Source organism: Oncorhynchus clarkii, chromosome 25, assembly GCF_045791955.1.
Source record: "Oncorhynchus clarkii lewisi isolate Uvic-CL-2024 chromosome 25, UVic_Ocla_1.0, whole genome shotgun sequence".
In the NCBI taxonomy this organism is placed as follows: Eukaryota; Metazoa; Chordata; class Actinopteri; order Salmoniformes; family Salmonidae; genus Oncorhynchus; species Oncorhynchus clarkii.
Window position 1 is genome coordinate 24,004,952 of NC_092171.1, and position 18,584 is coordinate 24,023,535.

At 42.3% G+C, this 18,584-nt stretch overlaps 1 pseudogene; it reads right to left on the minus strand.

The window, feature by feature from the left end:
* Nucleotides 1–3,501: 3,501 nt before the first annotated feature.
* LOC139383516 (nucleolar protein 10-like) lies at nt 3,502–15,634 on the minus strand (annotated as a pseudogene).
* Nucleotides 15,635–18,584: the final 2,950 nt, after the last annotated feature.

Below are 18,584 nucleotides of genomic sequence, written 5' to 3' on the forward strand. Positions count from 1 at the left end.
GGGATTTACCCAGCAGACCCTCATCCGTCTCTCTGCATGTGACGGAGCCTTACCCAAACCTAGCTTGGCCTTGCACCATCAGTGTCCCGTGCAAAACCAATGGTATTGTTTTTTAAAACGGCAATATCCATGCAACTTATTGATAATTGAAGCATGTTTCGAAGGGTGCTGAAACAAGATACAGTTCGACCTTTATCTGGGGTTATAACACAAAGCCTAAACAACAGTCAAAAATGATCATGATCAAAACACGGCATTTCCTGTGACATTGGTCCTCTTCTGCATGCACCATTACAGATTATACACAGTGCCTACACTGCAGTGTCAAGTTTAACTGGTACGTTCGTATTTTGTGTAAACATCTACGTTTGGGAGAACAGACTGATGGAGGTAAAATGTCAATGACAAGCTCTCTGTTACTGTTACTGCAGAAATACAGATTAGTCAGTAGTCAAATGGAAAGTTGACCTCACCAACCCACAGTCACCCACACACTCACGTTCCTCATGAATCATTCTGACTGGACTACAAGTGAGAAGAAAATGAAAAGGACTCTGGATAAAAGAGACTGCTCCATTTGAAAAGACAGGACTGTGAAGGCAGCATTTGTTGCACACAAATCACACATTGTCCCTTTCAGTGGCTTATTATGCAATGGTGTCACTTTCATGACTTACCTTCTTGAGGGTGAAGGGTGAGATGTTTGCTGCCGACAGCAGTGTCAGCCACATTTAATGTTCCATAATGTTCCTCCAGAGATGCTGTTAGACAGTAGACACATATGTCAACATAGGACACATAGGCAGGTCTATCACGAGCATGAACAGATGCATGCATGCACACACACAATATAAGGGTGTTGAAATGCAGTACCGAGAACGCCTGTTTCCTATACTACTTTCACATAGGACTCCCGGTATTCTGCCTGTAAATAAATTGGGCAATGTTTCTTTCAAACAGCCCTATTTTACTTATTTCTTGTCGGTATTCACCTTTTATATAGCCATTGCTTTTGCCGGGAAGGAGCAAGAGGCATTAAACTTTGACCCGGTTGTTGTAGTCAGTTTAAAGTCAGACCCTCCACTGCTTTTCTCCGGGCGGCCGGAGAAAGCAGAGCAAGGTGGGTGGAAAGGACAGAACAGGCAGAGCAGTGACTGTATGCTTGCATGATATGGACTATCTCCAATCATCTTTGCTGATAGTTGGTCTAATTTAGTATGTATGGTAAAGCTTCAACCACCTCTTCCAATTCAAAAGAGCCAAAATGCGTCAGAGGATAACCCGCCAGCCCGGTTTCGGTTGGGTCATTAGAATTAAAAACGATGCATTCTAAAATAAACCAGGCACATGCCTCGCATGCTTGCCTTTGGTGAGTTTAGGCCATAAGTTAGCAGTTTGCCTACTTGTATTTGGATACTCAAAACGTTGTCAGATATGTTCTGGTAGGCTAATTATATGAGCTGGCTAGACAAATAAATCCATGATTAATTAGTTAATGAAGGTCCTAAGAAACATAAGACTAACACAATACATTTAAAGAATTGAATAGCATATTTTGAGTTGAATTATGTTACTATGTTACAGCCCATGGCTACACAGACCATTGTCTGAATTGTGGGTGGGCCTGGCTCCCCAGTGGGTGTCCTTGGCTCCCCAGTGGGTATCCCTGTGCTCTCCCAGGCCAACCCATGGCTGCGCCAATGCCCAGTCATGTGAAATCCATAGATTGGGGCCTAATGAATTTCCTTCAATTGATGGATTTCCTTATAATGAACTAACTCAGTAAAATCATTGAAATTGTTGGATGTTGCATTCATATTTTTGTTCATTAGAGGATCAAAGGTCAAAGAGGGGTAGAGTGAATAAAGTAAAAATAAACAAAGGGCATTTATGCCAACAATAACTTGTTTTTGTAATTGCCCTGAAATCTTTGCAAATTGTAAGTGTTGAGAGTGGGGTGCACTACAACTACTGTGCTACTATTTACGATTTAGTCTTATTTCACTCTAAAATAATTGCTTCTTAATGAGTTTGAAGCATGAGAACCAAGTAGAGGGTGTTTTACATAATGGGAGGTAACCCTTGGGACACCCTTCCCTTACTATATTTGACCCGTGTCCTCATCTTTCCTGCTGCATGTGTCCACCTGTCAATACAGTGATGGATGTGACAGCCTCTCTCAGGCTGTGACCAAGGCAGGCCATACGTCTCTGTCTGCTGCAGAGAATACAGCACAGTCAGACACCTTAAGACACAGTCACGTGTTTCTGTGCTAATCATTGTAAGGGGGAAAAAAAATAACTGACTACTCTATATACCAAGGCCATGTGAGGGTTGGTTATTTGTGCTGATTGACAGTAACAATGTGAAAATGCTTGGCATTTGTAGTACTACTCCATGCTTGCTTTGGATTGTGTGCTGTGACGTTCCGTGGCATCTATTCAAAATGTTATGGTTCAGAGTTTGTTCTGAGACTAGAGCGTCGCAAGAAGCTCACTGGATAAAAGAAAAATGAAACTCTACTCACTTCTGCAACTTCTGCTTGCGGAAGCTGTGGAAGCTGTGGAAGCTGCGGAACTCCTCACCAACCTTAATCTGGAAGAATCGGGGCTTCTGACCCTGTTTCCTGCCCTGAGCCTGGTTCTGGGTAGAGTCCTGGTCCAGCAGGGTTGTGTTGCGGTCCCGTTACTCCTCATATATGAGGCTCCGCTGCTCCCTGACCTCGTCCACCCAGCTCTTATCGTCATCAGAACTTTGTATAAAATATTTTGGGCACTCAGTTTCCCGCACCAGTGAGCTCCAGACAGACACAGCTGTAGGCTATTCCGCAAGGGATAATAAGGAATCAGGTAGGCTTATCATATTACGTTTACACCGAATCAGAGCATGACATTTTTTCCCCCTTTCACGCCGAGTGGTTATTGAAAGAGAGCTGTAAAGATTTTTTAAATAGGCTATGTTGAGGAACTATTGTCATTCTCAATGGACTTAGTTAACTTGCTGTTTGAAGTGTAGAAAATATTACTTTTGAGAAGCGCCACAGTGCTAGTGAGTTAAGACAATCAGAAATACTATCAGATCCCCAAATGGGCATATTTAAAATGGTAGCCTAGGCCTACTTCTATGTATAATCAGGTGCACGTCCTTAATCAACATTGACAGATGTATATATATAAAAAAAGACGACAACTCCTAAATTGAACGAAATAAACCAAAACTTGTTCCTCACAAGTGTAGCCAAGGTTGTGCAGTCCGCAAACAACGTGTTCGCTCCGACAATAAGAACAGTAAAAGACTGTAATAATAATAAATATATTGAATGAAATAACCATAACCTAGCAAACATTGTAGATTAGAAATTGTGTGAATTAACAGTAAATGGTGATACTACTGGTGTTCCATCCCCGTAGCCTCCACAATTAATTAGTCCACTGAGACAGGAGTGAATCAGACAGGTGTCTTGTGTGCCATAAACAAAATATACACATATTTGTAACTGCTCGACAAAGAAAAATATTGGTCGACCAACAGCCTATCGACCAAACAATCGACGAGTCAACTAAATGGGGTCCGCCCTAGACCAGTAGCATGTGAAACCCGAGTGTGTGTGCAGGTGTATTTGCTCCTACCTTGCCCTTCTCCCTGGCAGACAGTTCCTCGTCATTGTCTCCCTCCTCCATCAGTTTGAGAGCCAGCTCTTTGTTCACCTTCGGTCTCAGCAAAACTGAACATTCATACAACACAACACACAATATATTAGCTATATACACTTCTTAAATAACATTGTCTGTATCACCATGTCCTTCAATTAATCAATAAAACGTACACTACATGAAAATTAGTATGTGAACATCTCATTCCAAAATCATGGCCATTATTATGGAGTTGGTCCCCCCTTTGCTGCTATACAGATCATTCAGAAAATATTCAGACACTGACTTTTTCCACATTTTGTTACGTTACAGCCTTATTCTAAAATGGATTCAATTGTTTTTTCCCCCTCATCAATCTACACACAACACTCCATAATGAACACGATGGTCACTCTGACAGAGATCTAGATTTCCTCTGTGGAGATGAGAGAACCTTCCAGAAGGATATTCATCTCTGCAGCACTCCACCAATCAGGCCTTTACGGTAGAGTGGCCAGACGGAAGCCACTCCTCAGAAAAAGGCACATGACAGCCTGCTTGGAGTCTCAGACCATGAGAAACAAGATTCTCTGGCCTGATGAAACCAAGATTGAACTCTTTGGCCTGAATGCCAAGCGTCACATCGAGAGGAAACCTGGCACCGTCCCTACTTGAAGCATGGTGGTGGCAACATCATGCTGTGGGGATTTTTTCAGTGGCAGCGACTGGGAAACTAGTCAGGATATAGGGAAAGATAGAGGTACAGAAGTTACAGAGAGACCCTTGATGAAGTCCTGAGCACTCTGTTGCAGGTTCTCAGACTGGGGTGAAGGTTCACCTTCCAACAGGACAACGACCCTAAGCACACAGCCAAGAAAACTCAGGAGTGGCTTCAGGACAAGTCTCTGAGTGTTCGAGTGTCCCAGCCAGAGCCTGGACTTGAACCAGATCGAACATCTTTGGAGAGACCTGAAAATAGCTGTTCAGCGACGCTCGCCATCAAACCTGACAGCGCTTGAGAGGATCTGCAGAGGAGAATGGAAGAAAGGCCCCAAATATAGGTGTGCCAAGCTTGTAGCGTATGAATACTTTCCGAATGCACTGTAACAGCCTCCACTCTTCTGGAACATTGCTGCGGGTACATGGTTCCATTCAGCCACAAGAGCATTAGTGAGGTTGAGCAATTAGGCCTGGCTTGCAGTCGGCGTTCCAATTCATCCCAAAGGTGTTTGACGGGGTTGAGGTCAGGGATCTGTGCAGACCAGTCAAGAAACAGGAAAGGGCCCTCCCAAATTGTTGCCCCAACGCGTGATTCATCACTCCAAAGAACGCGTTTCCACTACTCCATAGTCCAATGGCGGCGAGCTTTACTTCAACCGACGCTTGGCACTGCGCATTGGTGATCTTAGGCTTGTGTGCAGCTGCTTGGTCATAGAAATGCATTTCATGAAGCTCCCAGCGAACAGTTCTTGTGCTGACGTTGCTTCCAGAGGCAGTTTGGAACTCTGTAGTGAGTGTTGCAACCGAGGACAGACGATTTAGACGCGCTTCAGCACTTGGCGGTCTCGATCTGTGAGCTTGTATGGCCTACCACTTCGCGGCTGAGCCGTTGTTCCTAGACGTTTACACTTCACAATAACAGCACTTACAGTTGACTGGGGTAGCTCTAGCAGGGCAGAAATTTGACAAACTGATTTGTTGGAAAGGGGCATCCTATGACGGTGCTACGTTGAAAGTCACTGAGCTCTTCAGTACGGGCCATTCTATTGCCAATATTTGTCTATGGAGATTGCATTGCTGTGAGCTCAATTTTACACAACTATCAGCAACGGGTGTGGTTGAAATAGATAAATCCAAGGGGTGTCCATATACTTTTGGTGATGTCATGTATTTTAGAAAGCCCTTTTTACATCCTTGTCTGTCTGAACGTATTATATTTTTAACAGTCACAGAGTAGGATATCCCACCTTGATTTGTACTCTGCGTCCTGGACTCCTATCTTTTGGCTAATCTTGTCCTTGCGATACTCATCGTAGGCAAATGGATTGGCTATGGTCTTCACCTGGACAAGTCACACAAAACGTATTTAGACACACAACTCTAACATCGGCAATCAACTAAGAATATGCAGTTATACACACACAAATAGGAAGACAAACACACACACCCCCTACCTTATGGTACAGTCTGATGTCCATGAAGAAGCGGTGCATGTAGGCCCGCAGTAGATCCCACGAGGTGAGACAGACCTATAGTTGAACACAGGGCAGGTAACATTACAAATTGTATGTACATTAAACATACATATTTCCTGAACAGCTACATTATACATTTGTAAAATGATTGAGGATTTATTCATTTTATATATACCTCTGTATTCCACCTCCCTGGGGCAGGCTACATTTCAAGTGAAATTCATAAAAATATTTGTACTCTTTCAAACTGGCTGACATGCCAAGGACATAGTAATAGTAGTAGTAATTAGTAATTAACTGTGAAGCAGCCTGTTTGAATGTGCTGGAAGAAAATGACATGACTGTAGACAACTGTTTTCTACAGTTTTTTGCCTTGAGGCTGTGCGACATCAAGGCTGGTTTCTGCTCCTTTCTGCTAACATAGCTATTTGGCAAGAAACCTTTTGAGAGAGTTTAGATAAAGTTGTGTAACATCAGTCTCCAGACATCATTCCTTCAGCACTGAATGAACTTGTTAGTGACTGGCATGAGGCTTTTTGGTCCCTGTAAGATCACTTTAGTTCAGGAATGTGTGGTAGTTGTGGTACACAAGGACTGTGTGTGTTTGTGTGTGTGGTAACCAGATAGAGTAAGATTTCTGGGGAAAGAAGGTTTCTATCTGCCCCGCAGCAGGTCTGTTACATAACAAGAACACATTTCACAGCTGCAGTGAACTGAACTCCCCTCCCCCCTAGTCCCTCTCCTCCACCCCTATCTCTCCTTCCCTCCCCAATAACCGCCTTTCTCCTCCATGTCATTTGATCTCTTTAGTGCTGACCCAAGCATTCCTCTGTTTTTTCAACCCCCTCTGTTCTTCGCCCCTTCATCTTTCCCTATCCCATCTCTTCATTTCTCTCTCCATTCTGCCAGTGTTTCTCTTTTAGGCGGGACGGGAAAGCCTGGAGTGTATTCATTACGCCGATTCTGTTGCAAAACATTTCTTAAACAGAAGCAAACGGAACAGTGGGGGTGACCTACCTTAATTTTAACAAAATAAACTTTTTTTGTTGCAAAAATGTGTACACCCCTGACCTAGCAGTGTTGCCCCAACCTGCCTAAATACAAATACAACATGGCCTCCACTGAATGAAAAGTGTAGTGTACACAGCCCTGGAAGGTTCCTAGCCCCAAACCTCTACGTAATAGGCACTTGTATTTCTGTAGATTTGAGAGGAACAAATAGATAATATGCCAATAGCTCTACCTCCACCTCCCTCTCACCCAGGTTCTCCAGGTCCTTGCGGGTGACAAACTTGTAATCATCGTAGATGGTACTCTCAGGGCTCTCCTTCAGCTCCTCTGTCAGGTTGTCCAGAAAAGAGCACCAGCGAGGAGCAGGCCCCAGTGCCTACACAGGGACAACATGTAGGGGAGGAAGGAGAGACAAGAATAAGGGATGAAGTGAAGGAGGGACAAGGAATGAAGATTCATGGAACATTTGAAGAACTCTAATTCAATACATATCTACTGTTCTTGAGGGCTGGTAAGGGAGGTAGGTGTTGGCAACGTTCCTATGGGTAGGTGTAGTTTCTTACACCTATCCAATCCTCTAAGGGCTCTGAGGATGAATCAACAAGAATTGCCTGCGTTACCAGATTGGAATCACCCCTTTACTTAAGATAATTGAATGCTACTGAGTTCAATCCGAACTGACTTCTGTTTGTCTATAAAGTCAGAGCTCAAAGTCTACGGAATGTCCACTTTGCTGGATTGAATCCCTGAGCTGACAAGGTAAAAATCTGTCGTTCTGCCCCTGAGCAAGGCAGTTAACACACTGTTCCCCGGGCGCTGAAGAAGTGGATGCCGGTTATGGCAGCCCCCCACACCTCTGATTCAGAGGGGTTGGGTTAAATGCGGAAGACACATTTCAGTTGAATCCATTCAGTTGTACAACTGACTAGGTATCCCCCCTTTCCCTCAGTGTAATCACGGACGAGCCAATGGCTAATGTTAACTTCCAAACGTTTCCCTACTGTTCTATAGGCAGCTAGAGAGGCATGCGTTGAAGGCCTTTGCACACCACTCGAGTTAAAAACCTAGGGAGAAATAAACTCTCAGGAACTGGAATCATAAACCAAACAAGTTGACAACTGTGTTGGTTACCATTGATGTTCATAGCACACAACTTTGTGTGATATGAGGTTACCAGAGTGAAAAATGTAGCTATTTATTCAGGGCAGTTTGAGCACTGCTATGTGAATGTTTAATATCGGCCGCTGAAGTATTCTAAAACACCAATAGCAAAAAATATAACGCGTTTGCTGTTAACAGATAAACACAATATTTCCTAAGTTCAGTATTAGCTCTCTTTAGGCCCAAACAAACGCTAGTTAAGACCTTGTTGTTCTGTAGCTCAACACCACAGTGATCTAATCAGTGGTTGATGAATGGGACAGTACTTAGAAACGAATCATGTGACAGGGTCGACATCTTTCAAAGCAGACTACTTTACAGTACACACACACATCTTCCTAAACAGAGACTACTTTACAGTGTACACACACATTTCCTAGAAGAACTGAAAAGCTGGTATAGGGGTAGGCACAAGACGACCTGCTGCTGAAGAACATTCACAACCCAACAAGGGCACTTTCTAGGTGAAACCAGGTGGGCAGCTTTCTACGAATAGCGCCCTTGGTGTAGCTTTTTTGTGGACCATGAAAACCAGCCAAACCAAACTAAACAAATGAATGTCTCAAACACTAAAGCCCTCAAATAGAGATCGTCCTTTTGTGCCTTCTCTATACTGCCCTGGTCTGTTTGGTTTCAATTCCCACCCTGGAGTAAATCTATCTCATGGGAAGATTTGACTTTCAAACCTAACCGGCAGCACACTGAGATATGCAAAACTAGCCTGAGGGAGTGTGAGGATTGTTGAACTCACAGGGATGGAGAACGTATTCATCTTGGGGTCTTCATTGGCAGTAAAGAGCATACCTGTGACGTTAAAAGAAGAAAAAAGCGTGAGATAAGCTAACGATATAGACAGATCATTTTCAGATACTGAAGTTAGCAAAGTAATAAACTAAGAAAGTGGAACTGTACAAATGCGTCTGCTGGTTTTGTTCGACTGCAGTTAAAAACTCTAACTGCATGTACACGCAGAAAGCAAAGCCCACATAAGCATAGGATGACAGTAGTACATTTGCAGGCAGTAGACTAGACAGGGACAAGTTGACAACAGCAAAATAACCAAAAAGTCTTGCTGGGTTTTAAAATGTATGTTACCATTACTGACAAAAGCCTAGCTTGCTCATATCTTCACCAGACCACAAATCATTCATATAAATGGTTCTGGGGATTTGCTAAAGATGTGAAATTACAGGTGATTATATCCTGAATGTATAAAGCAGACAATGGGCCTTTTTGTACAGCTCCATTCTTAGCAAAGTAATAAACTAAATCTAGTATGTGAAAAATAAATGTAAGATATGCTTTAACAAATTCAAGAGCCCTGCGTGAGGGCCCCCGCCAACCCAGAGGACTGACTGAGCTCTCTCTCTGAGGATGACGAGTCATGTTTTTAAAAGGGCCAACACTTGCAAGGCCAGACGGTATTCCAGGGTGTGTACTCAGGGCATGCGCAGACCATCTGGCAGGTGTCTTCAAGGACATTTTCAACCTCTCATTGTTCCCGTCTGTAATCCCAACATGTTTCAAGCAGACTTCCATCATTCCTGTCCTCAAGATCTCTAAGACTTCCTGCCACAATGACTACCGCTATGTAGCACTCACATCTGTAATCATTAAGTGCTTTGAAAGGCTGGCCATGGCACACATCAACTTCATCCTTCTCAGCATCAGCAAGACCAAGGAGCTTATTGTGGACTTCATGAAACAAGGGCGGGTACACACCCCCATCTACAAGGCCGCAGTGGAGCCAGTCAAGAGCTTCAAGATCTTCTGTATCCACATCGCTGACTTATCAGGGTCCTCTCACACCAGCACAGTCCCTCAGGAGGCTGAAACGATTTGGCATGGCCCCTCAGATCTTGAGGAACTTTCACAGCTGCTGCATCGAGAGCATCCTGATTGGTCATATCACCGTCTGGTATGGCAGCTGCACCGCCCTCAACCCGAAGGCCAACACTGCTGCTAAAACTATTATTGATTACTACCATTACGCTGCTGTTTACTGATTGCCATTAGTATCTATTTATCCTACTACTGGTTACTATTACTGAGTGTACAAGATATTAGGAACAGCTTTCTAATATTGAGTTGCACCCCCCTTTTGCCACCAGAACAGCCTCAATTCTTTGGGGCATGGACTCTACAAGGTGACGAAAGCGTTCCACAGGGATGCTGGCCCATGTTGACTCCAAGCTTCCCACAATTGTGCCAAGTCGGCTGGATGTCCTTTGGGTTGTGGACCATTCTTGATACACACGGGAAAATGTTGAGCGTGAAAAACTCAGCAGCGTTGGATTTCTTGACACACTCAAACCGGTGCGCCGGGCACCTACTACCATACCCCATTCAAAGGCACGTAAATCTTTTGTCTTGCTCATTCACCCTCAATGGCACACATACACAATCCATGTTTCAATTGTCACAAGGCTTAAAAATCCTTCTTTAACCCGTCTCCTCCCCTTCATCTACACTGATTGAAGTGGATTTAACAAGTGACATCAAAAAGAGTCATAGCTTTCACCTGGTCAGTCATGAAAAGAGCAGGAGTTCCTAATGTTTTGTACACTCAGTATCAGTCACACACTGAATAGTGAATCGAACAGATGTCTGTACATGTGCATAGCCCTGGGGGAGGGAGGGTTACTGGAAAGAAGAGGGAGGTAGGTAGGTAGGACAGTATAGTGGGAGGAGATGGCCTAAATGCCAATAGTCTAAAATGGCCTCCTTTCCTCTCCTTCATGGCCAGTTATGAGTGAGAGAACACATGGGAAGCTATAGGTGCCTCAAGTAGAGTAGTACCTGGCAGAGCACTCCGGACGCTTCAAGTTTACTTTTGGTAGCCGCGCCAACCCCCAACAACACATCTCACGTTTTGTGTGACTGGGGGACTAATTAGTGGAACATCCTCCATTCCAATTTGTTCCCTTTCCCAATTAATGAATAGTTCTAACATCCCATTGACACACTTCCACACCCCCCTACACACTCCTCCCCAAATGAATAACACTGGAACTTCAGAGATTGTTTAGAGCAAGAGGGTGGGGTTAACAAAATAAATATTTGGCAATTTCCCACTAACATCGCATGCCAGGAGAACCTGAATCGGAGACAATGCGTGCTCATCATGGGATGGTTGGGAGAGAGGCACGGGCGTAGACAAAACTTAAATGGCATGCGTGTCTAACAGAAATACCAAAGAGATGAGGTGTGATCTCTGTGATGAAGTCACACATGGAGAGAATGTACATGCCAAAAAGAACTGAAGCAGGATTGATCAATTGAATTGGGGCTGAATAAAGGATCAAACTTTACCTGGATTCACCTAGTCAGTCTATGTCATGGAAAGAGCAGATGTTCCTAATGTTTTGTATGCACAAGTGGTAATATATACTATAAATATTTATATATTCATGCTACCAGTCACTTTCCAGCCCTATTTACATGTATATCACACCTACACTCTCACACACACCCACCACTTATGCTGCTGCCATACTGTTGACTATTTATCCTGCTACCAGTCACTTTCTCCTAATACCCGCCTATATGTACATCTCTACCTCAAATACTCCAGTATCCTTCCACATTTGTTATTGTCACTGACCTGTATATAGTTTCCCATCAAATGTTTTGTGTTTTCTTTATTATATATACACACACATTTTATTAGTTATACTATTTTGATATTGATTATTCACTGCTGGGTAGAGCATGCAAGTTAAGCCTTTCACTATACTTGTGACAATAAAACATGAACTTGATTTAGCGTCTTAAACAGTTTAACTCAAGTGCTCAGTAAAGATTGATGTAATTAGACATAATTGCTGGTAGAGAAGCTGTCAGTAGACAGTGTGGCAGTCTTACTTAAAAAGCACAGTCCAAGCCCTCATTACAGTAGCACAGGATTAAGCAACTAAATTCAGCCGTAGGGCGATATTTGTTGGAGAGAATGGTTGGGGGTACGGAAAATAATTAGTACACTGCAAATTGACCATAACTAAGCCCAAAAAGGGATTGTTCTTTTCAAATACAATCATTTCAAAACTTGATCACATTGAGATACAATCACATGTATTTTTTGGGGACACACACACACACACACACCTGGAAACAGATTTCCAATTTATTTCAGAATTCATGGTGATTTTACAGTTTTTTGTGATATAAAACAAAATCACTTGTGGGCCGTTTCTGTTGCCGACCCTGCAGGAGTGTTAAGGACTTGTTGAGGTCAATGGGCACCATCTAGTGGTAGTTGAGCATACTGGTAAATGACTACCCAAGAAAATAACAAGAGTGTCTGTTGACCACCCTCAGAGATAAACTTGGTACAGAAGCAATGTTTAGTGTATCTGGTGATCTCACCAGAATCAGGGTAGATGCACAAATCATTGATGTTAGTCTGGGGCTCAATGGAGGAGAACACTTTCCCCTAGGGTGAAACAGACCAGAGGTATGGTTAGAATATCAATTATTCCACTGTGATAGTTGATGAAGTACAGACCACTAATTAACTGGGTGTCCAATGACAAACACATTTTTTCTATGAAAAAAAAAAAGCTATTTCCCCAATTTTACCACAACATTTATTGTAAATACTTAAAAGCTGGAATATAACACTTTTTGGGCAACCTGACCAAGTTCACATAGAAATGTGAGTTATAGATCCTTCTAAGAAAGTCTAAGAAGCGGTAGATCTGTTTTATGTGTGCCATTTTAAGTGTATTTTTGTGTCTTTTAGTTTCAGTTTCAAACATCGGAAAATAAAAAAATTTTGGTTATGGAAAATATATTTCATAGCAGTTTAGACTGTACAATGATTCTCTACACTATACATTTCTTGTTTTGTCACAAACTGAAATAAGGCAACCATTAGAATTTTAGCAACCAGGAAATGCCTGAGCGATTTCTGCATATTGCACCTTTAATTCAAAGTGAGTTTGGAATAGCACATTTGGCAATATTTTCTAAACCAGCAAAAATCATCTTTGCTGTTTTTGGAACATCCAAACAATAAAAACACTTAGGTTATCAAAATGTCCAATCTGTCAAAATGGTACCAAATGTCTAGTTTAAAAAAACAATCACATATTTTTTTCAACATTCACAAACATTTACCTTGTCTTTGTTCCAGATCTTGATGATCTTGGAGACTGCGGTCAGAACCAGGTCTAGGTGGTCCTGAAAGTTGACAGACTTGATAGGAAGGCTGTAGTAATGGTCTTTTACCAGCAGGGGGTGACTGGCACGCAGGTCGTAGAGGAGGACCTACAGTACCAGGCAGACCGATCTTCAATAGGGAAACTTGTGGGGAGGACTACAGTTAGGCAATAAGTCAAATTCAACATCTATTCCAGACTTTTCCGCAATATCCCAGCTATTACGACACCTTCATTGTAAAAGTTCATACCTGACCAGTGCTGGTTCCCACAGCCATGGTGAGAGAGCCGTTAAACTTGAGTGCACTGACCGACGGCAAGCCCTCCACTCTAAAGAAACACATTCACATCATGGATTAGAACAATGGTGTTTTTCTAGATTCATCTAACTGTTCATGTTCTAGTGGTGTACTTACTTTGTTCCCTCTGTGACACTGCTCAGGGCACAGTCTAGCATCCCCACCCGACTTCGTACACGAGGGTCCCAGCATTCCACTTTCCCCTAACCACCGACAACACAAGGAACACAGTTAGACACACACACTCAAAATGTTCAATCCATTCACTCTTTGCGGCACATAGGCTCCACCCACCTCCGCTGTTCCTGAGGCACACTTGATGGACAGGGTTGATGTCACACACATTGTGCTCCCTGTCAGTCATAAAAAGGGCAAAACGAGACATGATCACACTACATGCATACTGACGAGTCTTGTAATGACTGTTTACAGTATTGTATTTTAATGTACAGCTGCATTCACAAATAAAGTATTGTACATGTATACTTACTTACACAGCATCTGTGTGAAGGGAGTTGAGGAGCCTGCCTCGCTCCAGATTGAGTCTGAATATCTCTTGAGCTGAGAGAGACGAAAAAGGTCTGTCTTACTGTAGTGTCAACAGTAACACAACTCCAACTTGAAGCCAAGTCTAATGACACATAGGATATCAAGACAGTGAATGATCCAGCTTATTTTGGCTTTTAACACTTACCTTGCCCCAAACAAAGTACAGGTCGCAGGAGGGGTAGTGGTAAGCAAAGTCCCTACCAAACTTGGGAATACGCATCTGTAGTAGTGTCCATGCTGCGAGTGGAACTCCACGTACAAGTTACAGTGGAGAAACACCAGCTACACACACACAATATATCAGGTCACACTTATTTATTGAAAAAATACACGTTTAGGTAACCCCCACTGCAGGAAACAACCAAGGAAATCTGTCTTACCTTCAAGTAGTCGTTGGACAGAATATCAAAGGCCACAACTGCGAAGGAAAAAAAAACACTTTGAGAACTAACTACAAGAAAAAAATGACATATACCGGCAAAGACTTTTGCACAATGCAAAAGCTGTATTTATTGGTGTCCATCACAGCGTGGCAATTGTTGGGTGTGTTACTGAGAATGTGTGCCTGACTGCACCCTAGTTAAATATTAAAATGTGAGACACCATCACTGAGATAGCTGGATCCTCTTCTTATCGACCAGCCACTCACTTCACAACAAAAGGAGGGACGGATACTTGCAGGGATTCATTCCCATAGCACATCGGAGTTCCAGAGGACCATAGAAGCAAAATAGTTTTAAAAAATGCAACTAGTGGGTCTATCACTTACCGTCTGAATCCAGACAGCGCTCAAACTTCAAGGACAACTGATACGCGTCATAGCATCGGATTCTGGGTTTGTATGTGCCTGAAAGGATGTTAAAAGAAGTTGACAAATCCATACATAAGAGTAATTACTTATAATACTGTCTACTCTAGTGATATATGCCAAATTTAATCTGAACGTGACAGCAACCCAAATGCTCACCTGCTGCTAGAATGAACTGCCCATCCCTTGGCACTTTGATAGAGGTGCACACTGTGGGCATTTCAAAGTCCCGGATGAGCTTGATCTTGTGTTGGATGTCTGAGAAAAAGCAGTTAGGGAGGTGAGGCGTAAAATAATAGTCTGGCCACTTTGATAGCACACAAACACTTGTAAGCCATTAGTTAGTAAAGGAATACTCACCAACATCTTTATTTTGCAATGCCAATGTCTTCCCGATCTGAGAGGCACTGGGAAACAAATATTGAGACGTGTGCTATCGCATACTGTGGTTATTAGAAGTTACTGCATACTTTGTGACCTCAAACACAATTTTACAGCAATATATAAACCTCTATGCTTGATGACATGGATGCAGCGTTAACCAGCTGCCTGACTGGCTAGTTGCTTAGCATGCCTTTGCTTGAAGAGCGCAATAACTAATGAAAAAAGGATTTAGCTACGCAATTTAATTTGTTATCAATTGGTGATCAAATAATATTAGCAGTAGCTAACTGGCTTACTTTTTTTTTATTGTAAGTTAGCTTGCTAAACTAACAAGAAAAGTAGCTTGCTAACATTAGCTATTCATGCAACCGTGTCTTACCTCTGGAAGAGACTTTCCGTGGCTTAAGTTATACATCTTCACACTGGATATCTGCATTGTCGAGGCTGTCAAAGACACTTTCCACTCATAACACCAATGTACAATATTTGTACATTCTGAATATTAGTAAATATTCATGCCCCACGTTACTACAAACAACAGGACGCGTTGGTCTGTACTTTTAGGTCAGTGTGGAAACGTGGACGCCACGACACAAAACAACAGATGGTGTTCCCATTGATTTCTGTAAAGAAAGTCTGTAGGTTTTGTTTTTGGATGTTATATCAAATTAAGAATATTGATAGAGCAAACGAACACACTTAAGCATGGTAATACAATTCTCCTGATAATCATTTTACATTCTAGTCATTTAGCAGACAAACTTACAGGAACAATTAGGGTTAACTTCCTTGATCAAGGGCACAACAACAGACTTTTCATCTAGTCGGCTCGGGGGTTCGAACCAGCGAAATAATTAAACTGTACTGTAATGGTCACTCACACGTTCACTTACAAGCAGCCAGATCTCATAGACTAGACGTAACATAGTAAATGTAAATCCTGGACACTTAAATTAGTATGAAATGTTATGTTTGGTATGGTTACATAAGACAGATGGTTACTTTTTTTTTCACCTTTATTTCACCTTTATTTCACCTTTATTTAACCAGGTAGGCTAGTTGAGAACCAACAATACAGTGCTAAGAAAAATATTTAAAAAATAAAAGCGCAACAGTAAAATAACAATAATGAGGCTATTGTGGGTACCGGAACTGAGTCAATGCGTGGGGGTAGTCGAGGTAGTTTGTACATGTAGGTAGGGGTAAAGTGACAATGCATAGATAGTAAACAGCGAGAAGCAGCAGTGTAAAAACAAAGGGGGTTGGGTCAATGCAAATAGTCCGGGTGGCCATTTGATTAATTGTTAAGCAGTCTTATGGCTTGGGGTAGAAGCTGTTACGAAGGATCTTAAGGATCCGCCCCTTTTTAAAAAAAACTTTCCTAAAATGACATACCCAAATCTAACTGCCTGTAACCCAGGCCCAGAAGCAAGGATATGCATATTCTTGGTACCATTTGAAAGGAAACACTTTGAAGTTTGTGGAAATGTGAAAGGAATGTAGGAGAATATAACACAAAAGATCGGGTAAAAGATAATACAAAGAAAAAAACAACCGTTATTTTGTAATTTGTTTGTACCATCTTTGAAATGTAACAGAAAGGCCATAATGTATTATTAGGTTTTGGCCACTAGATGGCAGCAGTGTATGTGCAAAGTTTTAGACTGATCCAATGAACCATTGCATTTCTGTTCAAAATGTTAAATCAAGACTGCCCAAATGTGCCTGATTTGTTTATTAATAACTTTTCATGTTCAAAATTGTGCACTCTCCTCAAACAACAGCATGGTATTCATTCACTGTAATAGCTACTGTAAATGTGACAGTGCAGTTAGATTAACAAGAATTTAAGCTTTCTGCCAATATCAGATATGTCTATGTCCTGGGAAATGTTCTTGTTACTTACAACCTCATGCTACTCGCATTAGCCCACGTTAGCTCAAACGTCCCGTGGAAGGGACACCGATCCCGAAGAAGTTGGAGTCTTTTGGATCTAGACTTGGTGCTCCGGTACCGCTTGCTGTGCGGTAGCAGTGAGAACAGCCTATAACTTGGGTGACTGGAGTCTTAGGCAATTTTTGGGTCCTTCCTGTGACACCGCCTAGTATATAGGTCCTGGATGGCAGGAAGCTTGGCCCCAGTGATGTACTGGGCTGTACGCTCTACCCTCTGTAGTTCCTTACGGTCAGATGCCGAGCAGTTACCATACCAGGCAGTGAGGCAACCAGTCAGGATGCTCTCGATGGTGCATCTGTAGAACTTATTGAGGATCTGGGGACTAATGCCAAATCTTTTCAGTCTCCTGAGGGGGAAAAGGCGTTGTCGTGCCTTCTTCACGACTTTCTTGGTGTGTTTGGACCATGAAAGTTTGTTGGTGATGTGATCTCGACCCGCTCCACTACAGCCCTGTCGATGTGAATGGGGGCGTGTTCGGCCCTCCTTTTCCTGTAGTCCACAATCATCTCCACGATCATGACTATGTACAACCTTGTGTTACAGTACAGTATGTTGATTAGGTGAATGTGTTAAGGGTTGTCTACAGCTGGACAGCCATTCTCACCAATGTACCATAGCAGGAAAGTCCTCATTGAAGTCCACTACACAACACAAGGTTAGGTAATACCATGAGGGTCTAGCCTCCAAAGAATATTACAAACTAAAACAGCAAGATTTTGCTGTTTTCTTTCTTCACAATTTACAAATCACAATAAAGACTACCATGATGACAGTCACTTTATCTAAGTGTGTAGCTCACAACATGATATATAAACAGTCATCAACCAGAGGAAGATAACATACAATTGAAGTCGGAAGTTTACATACACCTTAGCCAAATACATTTAAACTCAGTTTTTCACAATACCTGACATTTAATCCTAGTAAAAAATCCCTGTTTTAGGTCAGTTAGGATCACCACTTTATTTTAAGAATGTGAAATGTCAGAATAATTGTAGAAAGAATGATTTATTTCAGCTTTTATTTCCTTCATCACATTCCCAGTGGGTCAGAAGTTTACATACACCCAATTAGTATTTGGTAGCATTGCTTTTAAATTGTTTAACTTGGGTCAAACATTTTGGGTAGCCTTTCACAAGCTCCCCACAATAAATTGGGTGAATTTTGGCCCATTCCTCCTGAACAGAGCTGGTGTAACTGAGTCAGGTTTGTAGGCCTCCTTGCTCGCACACACTTTTTCAGTTCTGCTCACAAATTTTCTATAGGATTGAGGTCAGGGCTTTGTGATGGACACTCCAATATCTTGAGTTTGTTGTCCTTTAGACATTTTAGCACAACTTTGGAAGCATGGTTGGGGTCATTGTCCATTTGGAAGACCCATTTGCAGCCAAGCTTTAACTTCCTGACTGATGTCTCGAGATGTTGTTTCA